Source organism: Typopeltis vanoorti, chromosome 15 (assembly GCF_054136105.1).
Source record: "Typopeltis vanoorti isolate ZY-2024b chromosome 15, IOZ_Tvanoo_1.0, whole genome shotgun sequence".
NCBI classification, from domain to species: domain Eukaryota; kingdom Metazoa; phylum Arthropoda; class Arachnida; order Uropygi; family Thelyphonidae; genus Typopeltis; species Typopeltis vanoorti.
The window spans coordinates 80,646,944-80,667,191 of NC_143563.1; the positions used below are offsets into that span (position 1 = coordinate 80,646,944).

Here is a 20,248-nt window from a genome sequence, read left to right on the forward strand (position 1 = left end):
AAATTGGACTTTTTAAGTGCTACACCCGAAGCTATGAACTATCTGATCAATTTGTATGTAACTTTTTAATTTTATTGGTTTTTAAGATGACTTTTGACTTTTAATTTTATATGTTATTAAAGTGTATTGTACTACATGTTTTGATATTCATGCCATATGAATAAATAAATAAATACTATCAGCAAAAGTTTTAGAATTTTCAGTGTGATTTCTATCCTTAATGTTCTTAAGATTTTGGAAAGCTTAACAAAATCATATTTATTTAGATTAGATTAGTTTTTCTTTTTAATTTGCTGCTGAGTCTTTAAAAAAAAAACTGCACATACTACCATGAAGCATAATAGTTCCCTTCTCCTCTATTTGATTTGGTGCAAGGCATTAATGGCTAGACCCGAATAACCATAATTTGGCAGCAGATGTTGACAGATCTTCCAGTTTGTCTGTAACATGATCAGTTGTAAGTACAAGGAACCTTATAAACTCATGAAATAGAGAGGGGGGGGGAGATGAATATTTAGAAGAGCAGACCAGTATCAAATGAGGTTTGTAAGCAGTGCAGAGATATTTCTTTAAAGTTCTGGCTATTTGTTCTGAGGTGCCCTGGATATAGGGAATAATAATTATTACAATTCTCATATGGACTGCAGAGCACAGGTGTCTACAACTTGCCTCCAAATATTTTCAACAATATCTGACTTGACATGACATAGCTAACAGTCTAAGTCAAGTTTTGCAGCTTAAAAGAAATATCTTCTATAGCCAATTCTGCATTCTCTGAAACTAAAATATAACAGAAAAAGAAATTCCCTCGCATCTGAACTTTACTTTGTCACTTTCCTGGTCAATGACTACAATTCCAAAAAGATAAACAAAATAGTTGTTGTTCTTACCACCTCACATCCCTCTCAATGTACAGATAATAGCAATGCTATTAACTATTCCTTATATCCAGGGTAGCAGAAAAAAAATAGCCAGAACTTTAAAACCTCATTTGAAACTGGCAGCCATTCTCACTCTCCTACAGATCTATATTATGGACAAAAAGGGATATCAGCTAACATCCACTTTGGAGAACAAAAGAAATATTCTACTGCCACAATTATCTTAGATAATTGTGGCAGTGGATACTGTCTTAGATACCTTGCACAAAATTAAATAGAAAAAACTACTTGCAGCAAGTAAAGGACTTTTAGATAACAGCAACAATTTTTTTAAAGAGATAACCTAATCTAAATAAATATCATTATGTTAAATTCTCCCAAGATTTGGGAAACTAATTCTTAGATTAGTTTCCCAAATCTAGATTAGTCTTCTATTTCAACATCTTCCACTTAACATATGTACATTAAGTGGAAGATGAACCTATGTTTTTACAATTTTTATACTGTATCCCAGATGATGTTCCTGTGCTGCATTCAATTTCATCAAGCCTATTAAAGAGCTCAAACGAGTACATAGGCCTTAATATTTATTTGTCTATAAATCTATTTATAGCTATAAATGATAGGTAAGAACAAATTCATTTGACCACAGCCTATATAATTGGATGATTTCTAGGCATGGCATGAACATGAATGAATTGGTGGAATGCTCAGCATAAAAAATAATCTATGTACCTGTGCTGTTTTTATATATCTGTTATAGAAATAGAACATGTAGCCTGTTGGCTAAGTAGTTAGTGTATTGGATGCATACTCCAACAACGTGATATGGATTCAAATCCCCCCATGTGCTTGGGTGTTGCATGAACATCCACAGGTAATATAGGAATTTCATCACCAGTGCAAGACCACCATCCTGCTTACTGGAGACCTCAAGAGGCTTGAATGAGTTCAGTTATTTTTGGATTATTTAACCCTTAGCCTACATAGTACTATAGTGGAACCTCGGTTGTCGAACTTAATTCGTTCCTGAAGGCTGTTTGGAAACCAAATTGTTCAAAAATGGAAACCATTTTCCCATAAGAATTAATGTAAACTGGATTAATCTGTTCCCAAACCCCAGATGATTGTTTATTTAAACCTTTACAACAGTACTTCATGCATAAAATCGTATCAAAAACAATGAAAATGTATAAAATTTTACATAAAAAGAATAAACACAATAAATAGATAAAATATAGATGAAAACTGATTGCCTCTTTATTTTTGTATTGTACAGATCGTTGATTTTGCCATACCAAACTGCATAACAAGATCTGAGACAAGAATGCTATTTTCATGTTTGGATATGATTTCTTTTTTCATCTCTATCGTGGTGGTTCTAACAACTTTTCTTTTCACTTTGCTGCTATCACTATTTTTCTGCGGTCCGATGGTGGATTAATTAACACCTTCGCTGCCACGCTACTTCGGCATGGTCTGTTCCCCTAAGCCGAGGGATTTCACTTCTTCAGGGTCAGTACGATAATCTCGTTACCAGAGGTAAGCGTCCTACGAGTATACTCGTAGTTGGCTTGTACAGAGCACCTACGGTCTATGAGAATACACAGTTTTGATGCTAGCCCCACAAGCCAAGCATTTTCACTTCTTCAAGGTCACACAATCTCGTTCCTGTGTCTGTGTGCCAAACATGCAATACATGTATCACAATCTAGTTATTGCAAGACCATTGTACACGAGCATGTTGATATTATTCCCCAGTGTCAACGAACTGACAATGAAAGCAGTTCAATAACATGGACACAATAACATTCAGTGTTTCATTGTGCATTACTGAGTCCAAGTAAAAAGCAGACATTTTGAAGTATTATAATAACTTCATTGATGTTCATATTTTAAAATAACTGATTTTTCAACTTAAGAGTAATTTTAAGCAGATGTTAAAATTTCATCATCAAATTACTGATACATACACTCAAAAGTTGTATAGAATATTATGAGAGGAAACCCTTCCTAGTACTATCATAATATTCTAAAGTAAGGAAACAATTTTTTTTTCTCGAGGATGTTAATAATAGGAAGTTGAAATTATACATCAAGAAATAAGTGAACATACACTACTTCATTTATTTAAAATAAAGAGCCAAGAGGCTCCAATTTGGTGAAGTAAAAATTATTTAAATTAAGGGGATATTAAATCCCACATTATTTCAAAGCCAAATAAGAAACTCAAAGATAGAAATCTATTCTAAGATTATCATGCCAAATATAGAAACTATATAATGTTCGGCGAGTCCAAGTATAAGCCTTTATATTCCCTTTTTAAATAATTTTTACGCCGCCAAATTGAAGCGGCTCTTTATTTTAAATAATTTATTGGTACACCTTCTTGGCAATTCGTATAGCAGAGTATATGTAAGTTCTGTACACTACCATCTTAGTATTATTCAGGTCTACCTACTCACTGATGAGATCTCAAAAGAGGTCGAAACTGATCTGGGTAGTGACCGTCTCTCATAATGTAGAACAGTAATACATCTCCTAGGAGATGTTGTTTTACATTATGGGTAAATACTAAGAACAATGATCGGAGCTTGCTCAACCTTTGCAACGAGTTGCCCTGGCATTGCACTACCAGGTGTTGGCTTACGCTTGGACTCGCCGAACTTTATATAGTTTCTATATTCGGCATGATACTCTTAGATTAGATTTCTATCTTTGAGTTTCTTATTCTGCTTTGAAATAATGTGGGATTTAATATCCCCTTAATTTAAATAATACACTACTTCACCACAAAGTCTCCAAAATTTATTGATGCACTTGTACGACTGACAGATCAGTTTATCGATACTACCAGTACTGAAGAAGTCCATGTTAATGTCCAGTAACCAACATCACACCACATGATGAACTTCCTCAAAGGTGTTTTTGAGAGGGGGGCGGAAAGCAAAAAAATGGAAGCCAGAAAGTATTAAGTCTGGCCTGTACGGGAGATGTGGAGTTTCCCAGTGATTACAGCGCAGCCACTCATGAGTGGTGTGCACAGAATGTGGAGTAGCATTGTCATGAACCAAAATCACACCACTTGTCAGGAGTCCTGGTTGCCTGCATCAAATGTTGGCTTTCAGTTTGTCCAACATTGCACAGTAAAGTTCTGCAATGATTGTTCCTCCCTTTGGCAAGAGAATGCTTTGGTGATCCCAGAACACTGTGGCCATGACTTTTCAGACAGTGAGAACAGTTTTGAATTTTCGCACACAGGAGATTGTGAATGTTTCCAGGTCAATGAGTCTTGTTTGCTCTCCAGGGTAAAGTGATGAACCCTCCTCTAACTAGGCGAATGAGAAAATCCATGCCTTTATTGCTGTATCGCAACAAATTATTTATGCACATTCCCATGCATATTGCCTTGTGTTCCTCTGATAATTGTTGGGGCACCCAGTGGGAGCATACCTTTCGAAAGCCAAGAACATTGTGAACAATTTCATAAACAGTGGATTTACTCAAGTTCACCACTTGTGCAATTTCACTTGCCAGTCTTCAAGAAATGCCCTTCATGCACGAAATGTTGTCTTCATTCTTGATCTATCAAGGCTTGCCTGTCCAATGTCGATCTTCAATGTCACCATAAGTTGCTTTAAATTCAATGTACCAAAAACACGCTTGCTACTTTTATATAATCTTTTTGCCATACACAGAAACCAGTTCATAGAGAATGTCACTTAGTGAAACCCTTTTGCTTGCAAAAAACTTCACAGACATCCGCTTTGGAAAACACAAGCACAGTAGCTGCCATCTTGCAATTGGAATTAACTGTGAGGCAACAGCAGAGCATCACTGCAATGGAAGACTTTTTGAACAATATTAATGGATTAATCTGTCCCCATTTTTATATCTCATTCCCTTTTACCATTAAGAAAAAAATGTGTTACCTTACTTTTCAGAAACCCCTTATACATGAAAAAGTTACATTATTACTAACCCCCTATCAACATTCTTCCTCTAAGTTAATCTATAATTTATTGAGAGTAAGTATAATCAGATTTTATATTTCGCTCTTCTAAGGTATTTTTTACTGTATCAATCGGCTAGATCTTGGTCTTCCTCTGGGTCTTTTTCCTAATTCTGTGGTCTATTTCCATATTTAATTTGCTTTCTTCACTAAAAATTATGCCTAAATAACTGAAATGTATTACTTTTTCTATAGGTTCTCCATTCTGAATTCAGAAGGTCAAGCCAATTTTCATTGCCTTGACCTTCTTATTCTGATTTTCATACCAAATTTATTATAGCAGTTATTCAATTTAGTCATGGAATCCTGAAAACTTGTACTAGATTTATTTAGAAGTATAACATTCTCTGCATAAAGTAAAGAGCTGAAATTAACATAAGGCATATTCCGGTAATTGAACCACATTTTTTTAATATTAAGCTAAAAGCACAAAGAAATAAAACCCGACAAGTTTCGTAAGTCATTTGACTTACATCTTCAGGGATAAAAGGTTACTGAAAGTTAAAACAACAAAAAAGAAATTAATAGTTTATACTATACAGTTGTAGCCATCTGACTGTTTATAAAATTAAAAAATCAGAATGCAGATTCAAAGCAGTGCTAAGTTTAAACAATGCTGGATGATGCCACGTTCTGTTGTTCACGATCATAATGTCCGAGGTCTGACTGAGGTATATTTTTTTTTTTTTATCAAAGCTGAACAAACGTGGTGTAGAATTAAGCCTTGGTTTTTATTGCATTGTGTTGGAATTCTAAGCATGTTTGCAGCTCCTTTAAATTTCCTTATGTAACAGTTTTTTCCTATATAAGACACGTTTGTTTTCTGGCAGAGTACATTGGGCCGGCAGAAGTGGTATGGAAAGCTAGACCTGATTTGTGTTCTCTTCTATTTTGTACATCCTTTTGGTGTTCATTCATGCGTATTTCCCCATATCTTCCTGTCTGTCCTACGTAGCAGATGCCGCAAGAACAATAAATTTTATAAACACCTGGTTTTTTTAAAGGATGATGTAGAGGTTTCGGGGGATATAGAAATCTTGAAATTTTTTCCAGCGGCAGAAAGGCTACTTTGATGTTATGTTTGTTTAGTAATTTAGCCATCTTGTCTGTAGCATTCTTGATATATGGAAGCGTGATGGTGATTTTGAAATCTTGTTTCTCTGGGATGCCTTGTAGGAGGTGTGTGGAGGATTTTTTTTGATAGCCTTGGGTTCATAACCCTTTTTTTTTTTTGAGGATCTGTGTTAAATTTTCCAATTCTTCATTTCTCTGTGCTGGAAATATTTATTTCTTTGTGCTTTTAGCTTAATATAAAAAAAAAATGTGGTCCAATTACCAGAATATGCCTTATGAACTTCTAAACCACAGAAACCTCCACTTATAATGAAATTAACACATCCAATTTTGATATTAAGTTTTACACCATATAACGTGATCCATATAGATGATGAATAACAGTGAAGATAGTGTACACCCTTGTCTCACACCAGATTTAACATAAAACTATATTCCTATAACTCCTTCAATTCTAATTGCTGACTTGCAACTCAAATATAAATTGAGTAATAAAGGTGCCAAGAGAAAAGTTGTTCAAAATGCTATATAGCTATAGCATTTTGAACAGCTTTTCTCTTGGCATCTTGTCACATGCCTTTACCAGATCTACAAAACTTAAATACAGATCCTAGTTATATTCCCATGACCTCACCACCATTTCTTTTAAAGTGCAATTTGAACCCGATAACTTCTATTCTTGAATCTCGCTCATTCTTCAACAAGCTTCTCTTCTACAATGTTTCTTAGCCATTTTCTCTAGCTGATTTATGCTTGCATAAATCTTACAAGGAACACTCAGTAGGGAAACCCTCTAATTCTCAAATTCTTTTATTTTCCTTTTTTACAAATGAGTACTATGAGAGCTCTACTCATCATCTGGAATTCAACTCTCTGACTAGGCCTTCTGAATTATGCATTATAGCCACAGTAAACCTTTTATGCCTTCATATTTGAGTATTTCTGGTCAAATATCATCTACTCCAGCTGCCTTTCCCTATTTCAGGTTTTTGATTACTTTTTCTACTTCAAGTATTGATATGTATTCTTGATTGCATTCCTACTGAGTGTTTTCCACCACTATGCTGCCACTGCTTGTTTCATTTAGTGAGATTTCAAAGTAATTACTCTAGACATCTAGAATATCTTTATCTTCAGTTTTCATGTCACTTTTATCATCTCTGATTCCTTTTACAGTACTCTTTCCTCCATTTTAAGCTTTCACAATAGCCTCTAGAATATTTTACCACCTTCCTAATATTTATCTTCTATGTTCTTATCAAAGTATTCCCATGAGACTTTAGCTAGTTTTATACAGTGCTTCACTTTCTTGCATTTCTCTGTATTCTCTAAGAGAACTAGTTGACTTACTTGCCAGGAACTTTTGACATGCTTTCTTCTCTTTGACTCCCTCTAACTTCCTGAGTTCCAAACTTTCTATCCTTCCAGACCACCTCACCCTATGCCTTCCTGGCTAAATCAATGTTTTTCTTCAGGGTTTGCTGATGAATCTCCAAGGTTTGGTTCTTGTTTTCCAACTCTTTCATGTTTTCTTGAATATCATTTCTATATATTTGATTCTAGTTCACCTCTGAAAGCTGTTCAAACTTTGAAAAAAGTTTGTACAGCTTTCAGAGGTGAACTAGAATTTTAAAAACTTTTTTTTCAATATTTTTAAAAACCCTTCTTTTCAATATGAAATTCAATTTTATCCTGATTAACTAACTAAATGGTGATCACTTCTAATTTCATATACTTTGAATACTCTTGTGTCCTGAACCAGTGGGGAAAACATCACCATCAACAATAACATAGTAAATGAGACTTTCTTATTTCTTGTATCTCCTCTCCATGTGAATTTGTGCCCATCTCTATGTTGTAACTTGGTGTCAGTAATAACTGGTTCATGTCATGAACAAAAATCCAGCAAGTACTGTCAATTATTATTAGCTCTGCTCTTTTCTCCAAATTTTCCTAAAACATTTTCACATATCTGGTAATCATTTCCGACTCTGCTGTTTAGATCTCCAACAAGAACCAACTTTTTTCTTTATTTCAGCTGCTTTCTCAAAATGCCTTGATGATGAAAGTTTATTTTTCACTTGGTTAGAGTATAATAAATTTAGTTTAATCCTTTATCCAAGTGTCAGCAAACAAAGTTTGAGCCTGAAAGTATCTTCAGGACTGGGGTAAGGTGGTACAACACCAGGCAACTCATTGCAAAGGTGGAGCAAGCTACCAACACTCCTGTCTCAGTATCTCCTATAATGCAAAAACACATCTCCTTGCGGATATGTCTAATGTTATGCATTCAGGGAAGGGCCACTACCCAGACTAGTTTCGACCTTTATTGAGGTCTCTTCAGTGGGAGCCAGGTGAAACTCTAACCAACTCTACTCTAACCAAGTGAAAAATAAACTTTCAACATCTTTCTCTAAATCCAGACTAATTTATTAAAAAAGGGTGGCACACCATTTCGGAACTCCTATAGGTAGAGATAACCTGCGAATGCTTCTGCCTGGTATCTCAGCTTGGGCCTGGCTCCCACTGAAGAGACCTCAATAAAGGTCGAAACTAGTCTGGGTAGTGGTCCTTCCCTCAATGCATAACATTAGACATATCCGCAAGGAGATGTGTTTTGCATTATAGGAGATACTGAGACAGGAGTGTTGGTATCTTGCTCCACCTTTGCAACGAGTTGCCCTGGTGTTGTACCACCTTACCCTAGTCCTGAAGATACTTTCAGGCGCAAACTTTGTTTGCTGACACTTGGATAAAGGATTAAACTAAATTTATTATACTCAAAATGCCTTGAACAATTCCTCCACTTCTTCCTTAGCAGAACATTCTGCGTGACCATTGGCACAAGTAAGCTCATTGTTCCCATTCTGATATCTGCCCACATCACTCTACTTGATACTGCTTGCCATTCAAGATTATCCTCATATTTGGTGTTGAGTACTATAGCAACTTCTTTTTACCTTATCTTATATTTGTTGCCTAGAAAGATCTCGCCTGTTTTTGTCTTCTCTGTTTTGGTAACACCTATCATGTTGATCTGGTACTCATCCATTTCTTTTCCATTGATGCTTCTTATGTTGATGGTGCCAATCTTGAATTGATCTTCAGTTGGAATTTGTTCCAGTAGCTGATATGTTGCTGTTCATCCTGGTTCCTGGACAAAAACAGCAGGGGCTTTGTTTAACCAAACAGTGTCCCAGCTGGCATGAAATTTTGTCATTATTATTATTCGTGACACCTCCAAGGAATCCAAAGACTCATCACGGTCATGTTGTATCATCATTTTGCATTCTTGATCACTGAGAACCATAATCTTTGTCTTGCTAAGAATGAGTTGATGTTCTTAATCTAATTAACTTTGTCAAGAATTCATCCTGGTTTTTCCTAGGCATTACAAAGGAGTACTGTATCAGCAGCATGCCTCAGATTATTGAAAAATCTGCCACCTATCCTAATTCCTGTGTTAAGCTCATCCAATGTTACATGTATGATGTCCTCAGCATAGATAGTAAACAGTTGAGGAGAAAGGAATTGTAACCATGTTAAATTTAATCTTAGCAAAAACATCATCAGATTCCTGACATGTACTGTCGAGGTGGGGTGGGGTGTATGATTTTACGATAGTACTACATGAAAAGTTACATGATTACTAAATTCTTATCAACAATTTTCCACAAAATTAATCAATTATCTGGGAAGACTTCAACATTATCAGATCTTATATTTATGTCTTCTAAGACATTTCTTACTAGATCAATCCACCTAGACCTTGGTCTTACAGGTTTTTTTTTTTCTTGCACAGCCTGGCAACTTGTTTTGCCAATCTTCCCTCTCCCATTCTGTTTATTTATTTATTCGTATCGAGTTCCCTCCCTTCCCCCCCTATCCCTATTGGGACGAGTTCAGCCCAATAGGGATAGGGGGTTAAGTATTTATGGCTGTAGATACGCGTGTGTTAACAGGGCCAGTTTGCCTGCTTACAGGATGAAAAACCCCTAATGTCCAATCCTCAACTTCTCGTGGTGCACCCTGTTGGGTATCTACCTGGATACTGAACGAACGAGGATGGGCTGCCGATTTGGGATTTAGCCGACCAAATTGTATTCTTTTTGGCTAAACCAAAATAAAAAATGATGGTACAATATGACAAAATTTCATGCCTGCTGGGGCGTCGCCCAGTTAAACAAGGTCCCTGTTGTTTTCGCCAAGGAACCAGGGTGAACAGCAAAAAGCCAGTTACTGGAACAAATCTGAAAACACACTCCAACTCATCATCACCAAGGTTAAAGATTGGTACTATCAACATAAGAAGCCTGAGATGCAAAGAAATGGAGCTAGCTGAGGAATTAGATAAGTACCAGATCAACATAATAGGGGAGACTAAAACAAAAAAGACAAAAACTGGTGAGATCTTTCTGAGCAATAAATACAAAATGTTGTATTCAGGCAATGACAATCAAGGAAAAGAAGGAGTAGCCATAGTATTCAACACAAAATACGAGGCTAATCTTCTTGAATAGCAGGCAGTCTCAAGTAGAGTAATGTGGGCAAATATGAGAATGGCAGAACTGGACAATGAGACTTGTTTGTGCCTATGGTCCCACAGAAAGTTCTACTAAATTAGAAGTGGAGGAATTTTTTGAGGCTTTAGAAAAAGCAACTGACACAATGAAAAAAGGAAAAGTTGGTCCTTGTTGGGGATCTAAATAGCAGAGTAGGAAATGATTGCCAGACGTACAAAAATATTTTGGGAAAATTTGGAGAATAGAGCAAAGCTAATAATCATGGCAAATATCTATAGGATTTCTGCTCAGGACATGGACTGGTTATTACTAACACCATGTTCCAACATAAAAATGTGCACAAATTCACATGGAGAGAAGAGGCAAGGAATAAGAAAAGTCTCATTGATTATGTTATTGTTGACAGTGATTTTTTCTCCCTGGTGCAGGACACCAGAGTGTACAGAGGATTTGAAATTGGAAGTGATCACTATTTAGTCTTGAGCGGAATAAAATTGAATTTCATACTGAAAAGAATAACATGTAAGAAAGTTTTAAAGCTAATAAAAGTGGAGCAGCTCTCAGATGCGAACTGTAGAATAACATACACAAAGATTATTGAAGAAAAAATGAAAGAGTTTGAGAACAGGAATCAAACCTTGGAGATTCAATGACAAGCCTTGAAGAAAACCCTGATTGATTCAGCCAGAGAGGCATGTGAGGAGGTTGTCTGCAAGGATAGAAAAATCAGGACTCCATGGTGGTACAAAGGAAGTTAAAGAGGCAGTGAAGGAAAAGAAGAAATCATATCAAAAGTTCCTGGCAAAAAAGTCAGCTTTTGCTCTTAGAGAATACAGAGACAAATGTAAGAAAGCGAAACATTGTGTAAAACTAGCCAAAACAAAAGTCATGGGAGGACTTTGGCAAGAACATAGAAAATAAATTTCAAGAAGGTGGTAAGATATTCTGGAGGTTGTTGAAGAAGCTTAGAAATGGAGGAAAGAGTGCTGTAAAAGGAGTTAGAGATGATAAAGGTGATATGAAAACAGGAGAAAAAAGATATCCTTGAAGTATGGAGTAATTACTTCGAAAAAGTGGTAAAAAAAAAACACTCGACAGGCATACAGTCAGGAATACATATCCATACTTGAAGTAGAAAAAGCCATCAAAGGCTTGAAATGTTGAAAGGCAGCAGGAGTAGATGATATTAGACCAGAAATGCTAAAGTATGGTAGTATAAAAGTCTTACAGTGGCTGCACTGCATAGTTTAGAAAGCCTGGACAGAGAGACGAATTCCCAATGATTGGAGTAGAGCTCTCATGGTACCCATATATAAAAAGGGAAATAAAATTGAATGTGAGAATTACAGAGGTATTTCCCTACTGAGTGTTCCTAGCAAGATCTATGCAAGTATACTTGAGAAACAGTTGAGAAGAATTGTGGAAGAAAAGTTTGGTGAAGAACAAGCTGGATTCAGGCCAAATAGAGGCTGTCAGGATCAGATCTTCACTTTACGACAAATAGTCGAGAAAGCATGTGAATATAACCGAGATCTGTATTTAAGTTTTGTCGATCTGGAAAAGGCATATGACAAGGTGCCAAGAGAGAAGCTATTCAATACACTACAGTTATATGGTGTCAATGGGGCATTATATCAAGCACTACTTAGTCTGTATTTGAGTTGTAAGTAGGCAGTTAGAATTGAAGGATGTACAGGAAGATGGTTTAATGTTAAATCTGATGTGAGACAAGGATGTACATTATCCCCTCTGTTATTCATTATCTATATGGATCACATTATGAAGGAAAGTGGTATTGAATATGATATCAGAATTCGAGATGTTAATGTCAGCTCTTTGCTTTATGCGGACGGTGTTATACTTCTGAATAAATCCGCTACAAGTTTGCACGATTCCCTGAATAAATTGAATAACTGTTGTAATAGATATGGTATGAAGGTCAGCATTAAAAAGACAAAGACAATGAAAATAGGTAGAATTGTTGAAAATATCAACTGTGTTGTGAATGGGGAACCTGTGGAACAAGTAAAACATTTCAGCTACTTAGGCACGATTTTTAGTGAAGATGGTAAATTAAATATGGAAATAGAATACAGAATCAACAAAGCTGGTATGGTAGGAAGTCAGTTGAATAAATTCATATGGAATAAGAGAGAAATTAGTTGGAACACTAAATTAGCTGTATACAAGATAGTGTTCAAACCAGTTTTAACTTATGGATCTGAGAGCTGGGTCAGAAGTAAAACACTTGACCAAAGACTAGAGACTGCAGATATGAGAGTTCTGAGAAAGATTAGAGGAGTGAACAGATGGTATCAATGGCAATATCATATTAAAAACGAGGATATTAGGAAAGAACTTGTCATTATCGGCATCCAGGAATGCGTTAGCAGAGCTAATCTCAGGTGGTATGGTCACTTAAACAGAATGGGCGAGGAAAGATTAGCAAAACAAGTGTTCTCTGCCAGGTTGGCAGGAAAACAACCCAAAGGAAGACCAAGATATAGGTGGATTGATACAGTATAATGTGCCTTAGACGATAAAAATATAAGATCTGATAATAATGAAGTCTTGATAAGTAACAGACTGATTTGGAGGAAAATTGTAGATAGGAAGTTAGTAATGATGTAAATTTTTCATGTAGTACTATCATATCCTGCCCAACCCTTGAGGGTACATGGCAGGAATTTGATGATGATTTATTACAACAGTTATTCACTTTAGTCAAGGAATCCTGCAGACTTATACGGATTTATTTAGGGGTATAACATCATCTCATAAAATACAGCTCAGATTAACATATTCAATTTTGATATCATGTTTAATACCACTTTCCATCATAATGTGACCCATATAAATGATAAATAAGAGAACAGATAATGTGCATCCTTGTCTCACATCTGATTTAACATCAAACCACTTTCCTGTACTTCCTTCAATTCTAACTGCTGAACTTACCACTCAAAAACTAACTTAGGTACATGGGTAAATATGGTGATCTTAATGACTTTGATTGTGGCTGGATGATTGATTGGCACAAGACAATGGGTCATTCTATTGTCCAAGTAGTAAGAACCCTAGGATTGTCAAGAGCAACTATATCAAGGGTCTACTGTGAGTATATCATCAAGGAACTTACCTGCACCCAGCAAGTAAGTCGTGGCCAACCACATGCCATTGATGACCGGGATTGACAAACTGTCCTGGCCAATCAGGCAAAGGCAGCAGAAATCACATCCAGTTTCAATGTCAGAGAGTGAATTGTACAATATAGCCTGCATACCATAGGTTATGGGAGCCAACAAGCTTATCGTGTACCGTTGACAGTTCATCATCCAGCATCGCACCTTGCCTGGTGTCGGGACCATCAAATCTGGACCTCTGCAGATTGGATCAGAGTCATATGGTCTGATGAATCCCATTAGCAGTTAAACCAAGCTGGCAGGAAAGTGCAGCTGTGGCATCGACAGCATGAGACCATAGTCCCAGTCATGTCAGGTCAGCTCTGTGATGGTTTCAGGAGCCTTCTCATTTGACACATTAGATCTTTTAGTGTGTCCGGAGAGGCCCTTAAATGCTGCAAGCTACCAGAATGTGCTGGTTGATCACCTACATACTTTCATGGCCTTTGTGCATCCTGAAGTTGATGGTCCATTTCAGCAGGACAATGCAATGCCCCACACCACCACAACCACCCAGGCATGACTCAAGGAACACTCATCTGAGTTTGGGACCATCCAGTAGTTCCCCCCCCCCCTTAAGTTTCTCAGATTTAAATCCGAATCTCTCTGGGATGCTGTAGAGCGAGACATCAGGAATGTATCCATGACTGACATCTAACACACAGCTGTGGACAATACTGCAACAGTAATCGCTGGAATTACCTCCAGCAATCCTCTGGCATCTGGTGGAGTTGATGCCTCTTACAGTACAGGCTGTGTGCTAGAGAAGGACCGATATGCTATTAGGTAGGTAGGTATCGCTAATGTTCCACCGACACTCTATATAACTGTAGCATTTTGAATATCTTTCCTCTTGGCACTGTTATATGCCTTTTCCAGATCTACGAAACTTAAACACAGATCCTTGCTACATTCCTATGATTTCTCAACTATTTGTTTTAAATTAAAAATATGATCCTGACAATCTGTTTGGCCTGGACCAGACTTGTTCTTCGCCAAGCTTCCCTTCCAAAAATGAAATATCTCTTTCTCACCCCCACTCCCCTTCTTCCTCCATGGGATACTTGTATATCTAATTACTTCAGCATTAAAGAATTGAGTGCTTATCCATTTTATCCCAAGTATTAAAGACTTCTCATGATGCACAAAAATAAAATGCTTTTAAACTATTCATACTCTGCAAATTTCTTCAGGAATGCTGTTGCCATGTTTGAAGCAGTTCCCAGCTGGTACAAAATTGGGACACCTTCTCCTGTTCATCAGCAGAATGAAGCTCAATTTTTTTTCAGCAAACCATTTTCAAAACATCTTAGGATGCAAATGAAAGAAATGTAATGTGTAATATACAGGGAACCCCCCCCCCACCCCCCCCCCCCCCCACCCCCCCCCCCCCCCACCCCCCCCCCCCCCCACCCCCCCCCCCCCCCACCCCCCCCCCCCCCCACCCCCCCCCCCCCCCACCCCCCCCCCCCCCCACCCCCCCCCCCCCCCACCCCCCCCCCCCCCCACCCCCCCCCCCCCCCACCCCCCCCCCCCCCCACCCCCCCCCCCCCCCACCCCCCCCCCCCCCCACCCCCCCCCCCCCCCACCCCCCCCCCCCCCCACCCCCCCCCCCCCCCACCCCCCCCCCCCCCCACCCCCCCCCCCCCCCACCCCCCCCCCCCCCCACCCCCCCCCCCCCCCACCCCCCCCCCCCCCCACCCCCCCCCCCCCCCACCCCCCCCCCCCCCCACCCCCCCCCCCCCCCACCCCCCCCCCCCCCCACCCCCCCCCCCCCCCACCCCCCCCCCCCCCCACCCCCCCCCCCCCCCACCCCCCCCCCCCCCCACCCCCCCCCCCCCCCACCCCCCCCCAGAAGCATATGTGAATAAATTCAGATGCACAAAAAATGGCAGAACACATGTCACTGATGAAGAATGAGCAGAGTACATCATCATCAAATTCCTGATATATCCTCAAGGGGTATACAGGATATGATAGTACTACATGAAAAATTACATCATTACTAACTTCCTATCTACAATTTCCCTCTAAATCAATCTGTTACCTGTCAAGACTCCAACATTATAAAATCCTGCATTTCTATCTTCTAAGACACTTTTTACTGTATCAATCCACCTATATCTTGGTCTTCCTCTTGATCTTTTTCCTGCCAACCTGGCAGGCAACACTTGTTTTGCTCATCTTTCCTCTCCCATTCTAAATAAGTCACCATATCACCTGAGATTAGATCTGCTAACGCATTTCTTGATGCTGACAATGACTAGCTTGCTCAAGTTCTTTCCTAATATCCTAGTTTTTAATATGATATTGCTATTGATGCCATCTGTTCATGCCCCTAATCTTTCTCAGGACTCTCATATCTGCAGTCTCTAGTCTTTGGTCAAGTGTTTTACTTCTGACCCAGCTCTCAGATCCATAAATTAAAATTGGCTTGAATACTCTCTTGTATACAGCTAATTTAGTGGTTTGGCTAATTTCTCTTTTATTCTAATAATAAATAAATTTAGTTTAATCCTTTATCCAAGTGTGAGCAAACAAAGTTTGTGCCTGAAAGTATCTTCAGGACTGGGTTGTAAGGTGGCACAACTGGTGTTGTGCCACCTTACCCCAGTCCTGAAGATACTGAGATAAGAGTGATGTTAGCTTGCTCCACTTTGCAAAGGTGGAGCAAGCTAACATCACTCCTATCTCAGTATCTCCCAGAATGCAAAACACATATCCTTGTAGTTATGCATAATGTTATGCATTAAGGGAAGGGCCACTACCCAGACTAGTTTTGACCTTTATTGAGGTCTCTTCAGTGGGAGCCAGGCCCAAGTGGAGATACCAAGTAGAAGCATTAGCAAGGTCATCTCTACCCATAGGAGTTGCCAAATGGTGTGCCATCTTTTTATTAAATTACTCTGGATTTAGAGAAAGATGATGAAAGTTTATTTTTCACTTGGTTAGACTATAATAAATTTAGTTTAATCTTTCATCCAAGTGTGAGCAAACAAAGTTTTTGCCTAAAAGTATCTTCAGGACTGGGGTAAGGTGGTACAACACCGGGCAACTCGTTGCAAAGGTGGAGCAAGCTAACATCACTCCTATCTGTTATGTTAGCTTATGTAAGATGTTAGCTTGCTCCACCTTTGCAACGGGTTTCCCAGTGTTGTACCACCTTACCCCAATCCTGAAGATACTTTCTTTTATACCTTCATACTTGAGCATTTCTGGTCGAACATCATTTACTCCTGCTGCCTCTCTACATTTCAGGCTTTTGATGGCTTTTTCTACTTCAAGTATGGATATGTATTCCTGATTACATGCCTGATCAGTTGTTTTTTTACCATTGTCCTGTCATCACTGCTTGTTTCATTTAGCAATTTTTTGAAGTAATTATTCCATACTTCAATGATATCTTTTTCTCCTGTTTTCATTTCACCATTATCATCTCTAATTCCATTTACAGCACTCTTTCCTCCATTTCTGAGCTTCTTCAACAACCTCCAGAATATCTTGCCACCTTCTTGAAATTTATTTTCTATGTTCTTACCAAAGTCCTCCCATCACTTTTGTTTAGCTTGTTTTACACAGTGTTTAGCTTTCTTACATTTGTCTCTGTATTCTCTAAGAGCACAAGCTGACTTATTTGCCAGGAACTTTTGATGTGCTTTTTTCCTTTCTTTCACTGCCTCTTTAACTTTCTGGTACCACCATGGAGTCATGATTTTTCTTTCCTTACAGACAACCTCACCACTATTGCCTCTCTGGCTGAATCAATCAGTATTTAGTTCATGGCTTGACACTGAATCTCCAAGGTTTGGTTCCTGTTCTCAAACTCTTTCATTTTTTCTTCAATCATGTTTGTGTATTTTAGTCTACAGTTCACATCTGAAAGCTACTCAACTTTTATTCGCTTTAAAACTTTTTTACATGTTATTCTTTTCACTATAAAATCCAATTTTATCCTGCTCAAGACTAAATGATGATCACTTCCAATTTCAGATTCTCTGTACACTCTAGTGTCCTGCACCAGGGAGAAGACATCACTATCAACAATAACATAGTCAATGAGACTTTTCTTATTCCTTGCCTCTTCTCTCCATGTGAATTTGTGCACATTTTTATGTTGGAATATTTATTTATTTGTATGGGGTTTCCTCCCTTTTTCTCCCTGGTCCCTATTGGGACGAGTTGAGCTCCTTCATGGGCGGGTTAAGTATGTATGGCTGTAGATCCGTGTGTGTTCACAGGGCCGGTTTGCGTGCTTGCGGGATGAAAAATGCCAGATAAACTGGCAGAAAAAACCCTACTGCCCATGCCCAAGACTGTCTAACTTGGCTATGGCTGAGGAAGATCCTCAAATTTCTCACGTCTTCAACGGGAATCGAACCTGGGACACTCCCTCCCCAGTCATATGGTTGCGAAGCGCACACTCACTAGGCTGACCGTGCAGACTGTTGGAACATTGTGTTAGTAATAACCAGTCCATGTGATGAGCAGAAATCCAACAAGTATTTGCCATTATTATTAGTGTTGCTCTTTTGTCCAAATTTTCCCAAAATCTTTTTGCACGTCTGACAATCATTTCCTACTCTGCTATTTAGATCCTCAACAACAAGGACCAACTTTTCCATTTTCATTGTGTCAGTTACTTTCTCTAGAAGTAGAAAGTATTTTTACAGAGACAAATGTAAGAAAGCTAAAAACACAACTTTCTCTAAAAACTCAAAATATTCCTCCACTTCTACCTTAGTAGAACCTTCTGTGGGACTATAGGCACAAATAAGTCTCATTGTCCAGTTCCCCATTCTCATATTTGCCCACATCACTCTACTTGAGACTGCCTGCCATTTAAGAAGATTAGCCTTGTGCCTTGTATTTAGTGTTGAATACTATGGCTACTTCTTTTCCTTGATTGTCATTGCCTGAATATAACATTTTGTATTTATTGCTTTTTTGTTTCAGTTATCTTTATTATGTTGATCTGGTACTTATCCAATTTCTCAGTTTATCCAATTTCTCACTTATCCAATCTCCATTTCCTTGCCATTCAGGCATCTTATGTTGATAGTACCAATCTTAAACTCTGGTGATGTTCAGTTGGGGTGGATTTTAGGATTTGTTCCAATAGCTGACTTTTTGCTGTTTGTCCTGGTTCCCTGGCGAAAACACAGAGGGCCTTGTTTAACCAGGCAACGTCCCAGCCGGCATGAAATTCTGTTATGTTGTACCATTACTTCTTATTTTGGTTTAAGCCAATAAGAATACAATTTGGTCAGCTAAACCCCAAATTGCCAGTCCATTCTCGTTAGTTCATTATTCAGGTAGATACCTAACAGGGTGCACCACGAGAAGGTGAGGATTGGATATTAAGTCAAAAGTCCTGATCGGTTCTCCGCATTCCTTTATAAAGGCTATGCAGAAGTCTCCTCTTAGTTATATAGCTTTGACTCTTACTCATCCACATAATGGCTGATCAGAACAGTTAAAAAAAACCCACAAGATTACTGCAAAAGCAGTAAATCAAAAACAGACAATGTGTGGTTTCACTTTGAAAGGATGTCACTTTATGATAAATGAGTGATGTAAGCATATGCACCTCGCCATGCAGCAGAAAAATGTTTTCTTTGTCGATGCATTAGACTATAAATCACTGGACCAAGTATAGTGAAATTCATGGTAAATATGTTAAAAAAAATGCACTTGTAAGGTATGTTGGATTGAATTCTAATTACAGCTGAAGTAATGATACTGGTTTACCTACATTGCAGGATGAAATATCCCGTGGGATTTACATGAAATAAGCTAACTCCAGTTAAAAAGATTTCATAAAATATTTAAGGTTATCTGAATTCCTATAAAGTTTTTATAAAGATTTCTTTCAGGATTGGATTCAAATCCAGGTTCTTCGAACAAAAGAGCAAATGCTATAATGTCCTCATGATTTGTTATGGAAGAATTTGTAAATGCTGAGGTTATACAGGCGAACCCCACTTAAAGTGATTAATTAATCCATCAATTAATACATGCTAAGTGAAATTGCATTAAGTGAATGCAATAAATAATAGGAATAATATTAATTCATCCATCAGTTAGTGTAAATTTTGAAAAAAAAAAAAAAATTACAATATAAACTATATTAGAAGATAAAATCATCAAAGTTAATAAAAATCAATTGCTTAAAAAATTTTTATTTAATGTCTAAATATTTTGATTGAGCTACTTTGAATCATAATAGATTTTTTAATCTTGTCATGCAATTTGTGATAACTGGCGAATGCTTTATCAAGATTTTGGCGGACTTCGAAGCTTTGTTCCATATCAAACAAAATTTCCTTAGCATGCTCAATGTGATTGAAAACTAGCTCAAGTTCTTTCGAAGTTAGCTTCTTAGTCGTAACATTCTCTTCTTGTTCGCACTCATTATCTTCTTCTTCTTCATATGCACGCTGTTCTTCTAGTTGAAAGAGATCATGCTCACTTAACTATTCTGAATGGGAATTGAGCAAGTTTCTCACATCTTTATTATCCAGTTCATTAAATCTAAGTTTTTTTTTTTTTTTTTTCTGATTGTGACAATTTCTTCAA

The 20,248-nt window shown here is 38.0% G+C and overlaps 1 protein-coding gene across 1 annotated transcript in view; it reads right to left on the reverse strand.

The window, feature by feature from the left end:
• Nucleotides 1–20,248, reverse strand: part of qless (decaprenyl diphosphate synthase subunit 1 qless) — a 217,257-nt gene that overhangs the window by 98,726 nt on the left and 98,283 nt on the right. The gene's annotated exons all lie outside the window — the stretch shown is intronic.